Here is a 6,777-nt window from a genome sequence, read left to right as displayed (position 1 = left end):
TATACTACATGACTTTCTTCAAAAAAGACAAACTTTGTTTAGAAAATATACAAATAATATAAAAGCAGAAGCACAAAATTTATTTTGGTCTGGAACTTTAGACATGTTTTCCCTTCACTTACTTCTTTCTTTTGCCTAGAAAGCTAACAATGCTGTTGAAACAGTAAGTATTGTTCTTTTGATTTTGACTTTTTTTCACTGTATAGTTAATAAACTTGAAAGGCTTCATGACTGGTGATTTCGTTTTATTTTGCTATTGCTGTTCTTTTGTTTCTTCTCTGACCAACTGAACATGGCTCAGATATTTGGCAGCAACATACAATTTGTATATCTTTACCTTTTGTATTCTCAAGAACAATCAGTTGGATTGCCTTTGTAGATTCTCTATAGGGCTATCGATTGAACTAAGACTGAACCTATCTGAATGAACTAGCTTGAAATGATACGGATACTAAACTTTTGAATCTTTCCAGGTTTAGAGAACAAGTATGTATCTTTGATTCTATATGATGGACTTTTTTTTTTAACTTTGCTAAATGTTCATCATCCGACTTAGCGTCTGTCATGAGTTGAGTTTTGTCCCCTCTCCCCCAAGCGAGATGTTGAAATCCCATCCCCCAGTACATCAGAGTGTGACCTTTTTTGGAAATGGGGTTGTTGTCGGTATAGTTAAGGGGCTGTACTGAAGTAGGGTGAGCCCCTAGTCCAGTCTGGCTCCTGTCCTTCTACAAAGATGGCTATGTGATGACGATACCAAGAGAATATATATGACATTGGAGGCCAAAGATTGCCAGCGACTACCAGAAGCTAGGAAAAAGCAAGGAAGGATTCATTCCCTCATGGGTTTCTGAGGGAGCCTGGCTGTGCAGATACCTTGATTTCAGACTTCGAGGCTCCGGAACTGTGAAATGATATATTTCTGTTGTTTTAAGCCACTCAGCTTGTGATATGTTGTTACAGCAGCCCCAAGAAACTAATAGTTTGAATACGGCTAAATTAATGGGCCTTCTCTCTTACTGCCAGATTTTGTTGCTGTTTAATCTCAAACAGAATGTCTTTCTTTACATTTCTGGATAGATTTTATGCACACACATACAAACTTTAAATCTCTCAATTAATTTTGAAAATAAAAACTTTAAATGGGTCTAAGTATTATACAAGAATATGCTCATTGGGGGGAGGGGGGTTGGGAGAAGGGGGGTGGGGTTATGGACATTGGGGAGGGTATGTGCTTTGGTGAGTGCTGTGAAGTGTGTAAACCTGGTGCCAGTCGTGCTGTCAGAGACTCTGGGTGTGGGACATTGCCTGGTGACTGCAATGACTGGTCTTCTCAGAGCCGTGTACATATGCAGACCCCTGGGCTCTCCCATGACTAGCAGGCATTTCCCGGGCTGCACACCAGCACGTCAGGCCAGTAAGAGCTGGCAGTGGAGACGGAGCTTTGGCTCGTCCCTGGGCTCAGGATGCTTTCCTGGTTCCTGTTCCATGAGCCGGCACGGCTGGTGGCAGAACCATGGAGGGCACCGGGAGGAGCCCACAGTGAACCCTGACTGACAGCAGCAGAAGAGGCTGCCGCAGACATTCCCAGTCTCCAGACAGGACCTTTGCATGCCCCAGCCTGTCCTTTTCCATTCCGCCGCAGTCTCCTTTCTTCCAATAACTACCAGGCTTTGTTCCTCTCCCTGGATACTTTGTGTAGTGAACGTTTCTCCAATGAAGTATTTTTCTCTCTCTCTCATCCCTAGTTCAGGCCTACTCTGCTCCAAAAACAGTTTTTAGGCTCTGTGGTTGCTGCCCAGAGTGTAATGAATGCAAATCCTGGCTGGTCTTACATGTCACCTGTCTGCTTTTCAGCTCCTATGACCTGTTTCAGAAAAACAGACTATAATTATGGCTGTATCTTTGCTACTTTGATTCCCCCCCCCCTTTTTTTCTCTCCCTCTTTGTTATACCTAAAATGTTTTAATTTCTTGTTGCTAACATAGATATATTTTCTGTCTATCTCAGATTCCCTACCTCCCCATTTCTATCGAGGAATATTTGACAACATTGTGTATTTAATAATTTTTTTAAAAGATTATTTATTTGACAGAGAGATCACAAGTAGGCAGAGAGGCAGACAGAGAGAAAGGGGGAAGCAGGCTCCCGCTGAGCAGAGGGCCTGTTGTGGGGCTCTATCCTAGGACCCTGGGATCATGACCTGAGCCAAAAGCAGAAGCTTTAACCCACTGAGCCACCCAGGTGCCCCAACATTGTGTATTTTAGAAGTCATACAACAGGGTGGTTTGTGAGATGATTATCACAGTCAAGTTAACACATCTGCCACCTCACAGAAGTAACCTTCTTTATGTGTGTTGAGAGCACTTCAGATCCCCTCTGTTAGCAAGTTTAAAGTATACAATAAAGTATTATCAACTATAGTCATCATGCTGTGCATTAGGTCCCCAAACTTAGTATTTTTTTTTTAATCTATTACTTGACATCCCACATATCCTATTCATGGGGAATTCACAAACTCCCCCAGGAAGCACTATTCCTCCTCTCAGTTGTTTCCCCCTTCAGCTTGAATAATTTAAAGAATGTGGGGCTAACTCAGTCTTCCCTCAAAGGCAAAACTCAGTTCTGCTTCCACACACCAACGAGGACAAATGTTGCCATTGCCTATCTGTGTCCCCAACTGCTGAGGCTGAAAACTCTGGTGCCCTGACTCTTAGTCACACACAGCCAGCCCTGGATAACCGTCCCAATGGCAGTGTAAATCCTGTATTGATAACCAGTAACAATCAATTCATATTCTGGGATTGATTATAAATATTCCTTGACTTATTTTTAAAATATGCCACAGATTATCTCTGTCTTTTCTTTCTAACCTGTTCAAAGGTTCTTCTTTCATTTCTTTCTTCCTTCCTTTCTTTCTTTCAAGATTTTATTCATTTATTTGAGAGAGCTAATGAGTGCACAAGCAGGGGGAATGGCAGAGGGAGAAGAGAGAAGCAGACTCCCCACTTAGAAGAAAGCCCAATGTAGGACTCGATCCTAGGACCCTGGGATCATGACCTGAGCTGAAGGCAGACCCTTAAATGACTGAGCCACCCACGTGCCCCAAAGTTCCTTTCTTTCAGTCTCTATCATATTATTTCCTTTCCTTTACAACTATGTATTATTGAGTTTGAATTCTTCTGGACACTATAAGCCATGTGGGATGGAAAGATAACTGGTCTAAAGGAAGTGGCCTACCCAGATGTCTTAAGGAAGACATTAATGGATAGAAACTCTGATGATTTCTAGTTTGTTATTTCTAATTTTGAAAACAAGTTCCAACTACCGCTATACAACCTTGAGCCATGATGCACTCTTAACTCTAATGATGAGGACAGGACTTGGAGTCGGGTAAGCTCTCTGACCATGTCCCTTCCCCTTGACCACAGTGATTAATTTAGGGCAGCTTTCTGAGCAGAACTGGTTTGTTCACTGAAGTTCAAGACTTTTTTGTTCCACATTTGAGAAAAGCAAGTCAAGTCCCACATATCTCCTGTATTGATGCCTGGATAATTACAGCCATCCTGGATCAGGAGCAGGACAGAGGATGAGGCAGACACCATGCAAAATGGAACCCAGGGATCGGAGAGACACTGGGCTCTTTGTGACATTGCTGGCTTGCTGGATCAACTCTTGCTGGAAACCCAAAGTGTGGAGTTTCCAATTACTTGAGGGAATATATTCTTATATTGTTAAAAGTAGTTTGAGTTGGGAATTTTTAAAAAGCTTTTTTAGTTATTTATTTAAGCGAAAGAGAGAGCAAGAGTGAGAGAAAGAGCACAAACTGAGGGGAGGGGGATGGGCGAGCAGAGGGAGAAGGAGAAGCAGACTCATCACTGACACAGAACTTAAACCCAGGACTCTGGGATTGCAACCCAAGCTGAAGGCAGATGCTTAACTGACTGAGCCACCCAAGCACCCTGGGAATTTTTTTTTCCTTTTGTAAGTAAAATAATTCTAATTGATATAGCTATTTAAAAAACCATTTTCTATTTCTCAGCTGTTTGATTAGTTGCTACTCACTTGGGTAAGGACTCTTAAACATACATTTACATTCTGGTAACAAACCTTTCCCACAGTTGAATGTCTACCCATGAAATTTTGTCTAAAGTTTTTATTAGAAACAAGTAACAACTGAGGAAAAAAGAAGACCTCAGATAAAACTTTCATTTCTATCAGGGAAGAGAGATCAGAGAAATGATTTGGCAGTTAGCTTTTGAGTACTTCAGGTTTAAACTCACAACTGTTGACTCTCTTGGCTCCCGCCACACACACAGTTAACAGTATTCCACTATTAGGAAGTTACAGGAAGGAGATGGTGCAGAATTAACCTGGGGGTAACCATTTATGGCTTACACAATCAAGAAAAACATAAAAATCAATGTTACTTGATTCCTGGTGTGGAGAGCTGAGGGACTCAGTTAAGAGGTGAGTTAAAGGAATGTTAAACTCTCGCTTTCTGAATCGAGTTTTGAAAGCCCCAGAGTTGTGGTTCTGATTCCTTGTCAGGAACAGAACCCCTCCCTGTTCTTCCTCGGTACAGAAAAAAAGCCAGTCTTGGGATTAATAAAATGAATACATTACTGGTCTTCCAGGTTCTGTGACACCAGGGAGAGACCAGGGTTGCTGGTTGGCCCCACAACAATGGCTGACTATGGCCTTATGGTGACAGGTGGATGACATCACAGAGGAAAGGTCTTCCCATGGGGCCCAGTTATTTTCTTACCTAGCGTAGCTTTCGCAACCAGTATCACATGAAAACTTACATTCCAAAGACTCCTTCAAAACCATTCCTGGCTCCAAATGACTCCATTCCACTGGGACTCATTTTCCATCATTGTCTCTTTTTCATCCCTTTCAGGTTATGTAAATAAGATTGGAGGGACAAATTATAACCTTTTTCTTTCTGTTTGACTTCCAGTTTGCTGCCATCTCTTCTTTTGTCCTTTCTTCTTCCCATCAAGCAAGTGCTTCTAAAATTTACTAGCAATGTGCCTGCTGAAGCACTTTGCACAGTATCTGCCAGTGCAATAATGATGTTAAAGAGCACAGCTCAGGGACTAAAACAGAGCAGGTACACAATAAATGTTAGCAGCGCAAACATCAGTATTATTATTACTGTTAGTTTTATAATGGCTTTTCATACATTTCAAATGTCACTTCAGGGATAAAAATATCCATATCTAGACAATATCTGGTTTTTATTGTGTTCATAGAACATTATTTTTTACTTGTGAGACCTATTCTAAATAAAGGCATGCTTCATCTAAAGCAGATCCATTGTGACATACATAATAAGATTTACGTGATTTTGGTAGATATCTTTTAAAAGGCTGATTTTCTTTTTGAAATTTAAATATGATTTAATGACTTTTTCTTTTTTTAAACAAAGTCATCAATTGTATTACGTGGAGTTCACCTATGTGGGCCTCATGACAGCCCCACCAAAAAAAAAAAAAAAAAAAAAGGTTTAATATGAGCTAGTGTCCTCAGCAGGCTTTCTGGGCTCTGCAGATGTGACCTGACACAAAGCAATTCTACCATGGTTTTATCCACTAGGATTTGTTTTCATTGTTATGCGAGTCTAATTTTTCATTCAGACAATGAAATTTGTTTCCCATGCAAATTTCTTGGCTATCCATCCTTTGTTCCATTTTTCAAGTTCCATAATGTAGTCACATTATTTTCACTTGCTTCTACTTGTTTGGGTTTGTATGTTTAAGTTAAAAAGAAACAAAAACAAACCTGTATTTCCTGATCCCTCTAATAAAATTCTGCTTCAAGTATTTATTTACAATTACATCTGTTGTGATAGTTTTTGAGTGATTTCTTTCCACTTTTATTTTTAAAGTAGAAGAGAAATTTATTGAAATTCTCAAAATTATCTGGCATCAGTCAGATGCTGCACCTCAGCAATAGCCAGGACTGGCCTCATTAGCGTCTATCTTCTCATTTGCTATAATTGGTGATTGATGAAGAAGGTTTCTAATTATAGGCATGACAGCGGTCCAGCCAGACTAGATGATGCCTAAGTCTGAGTGAGCATTTCCTTCTCTGGCTCTCATTCCTCGGCTCAAAAATGATAAAATAATTTGCCATGATGTTCAGTTGCTAGACTCTTCAGAGACTCTTAACTTCTTTTCCTCCTACCCTTTAAAACACCATCACGGTGAGTGTTCATACCCATAATCCGGGTACCAAAATAGGTGGTTTGTTTACTCAATAGTTAAATCAACCATTATGAAATGCCAAACAATTAAAGTAAAATTTTTAGGTAGACTAGATCAAACAATTTATTTAAAGGTCTGATCTGGTTTCAGTGATAAATATATACCTATACATAGACATATAAAGAGTATTTCGTATAAAAATAATAATGGACTAAATTTTATAGAAATCAATTTCAGTAATGTGGCATCATGAGCCAAGTTTTACATAAATAAAGCGGAGAATGGGGTTTAGCCTTTGGGTAGGAAAAGTGATTATATATTAGAAATAAGAATTTTGGGAATGATTAATATAATTTTTCTTATGTTAGTAAAGCTGTTGTAATGAGAAAGACATCAAAGTTAGGACAACCATCTAGTTAAAACTGAATTACAATAACAGACTACTTTTGTGAATAGTTTGGCAAAGCTCACTGGAATCATTGGAGAAAGGTTATGAGAAAACGTGCTGCAGATGGATGCCTAAGTGATACTTATTGTTAAAATAAAACTAATATTGTTATATTTGGAA

Source organism: Mustela nigripes, chromosome 3 (genome assembly GCF_022355385.1).
Source record: "Mustela nigripes isolate SB6536 chromosome 3, MUSNIG.SB6536, whole genome shotgun sequence".
Classification (NCBI taxonomy): domain Eukaryota; kingdom Metazoa; phylum Chordata; class Mammalia; order Carnivora; family Mustelidae; genus Mustela; species Mustela nigripes.
The sequence above is the reverse complement of the archived record's forward strand: the minus strand, read 5'-3'. Positions refer to the sequence as shown.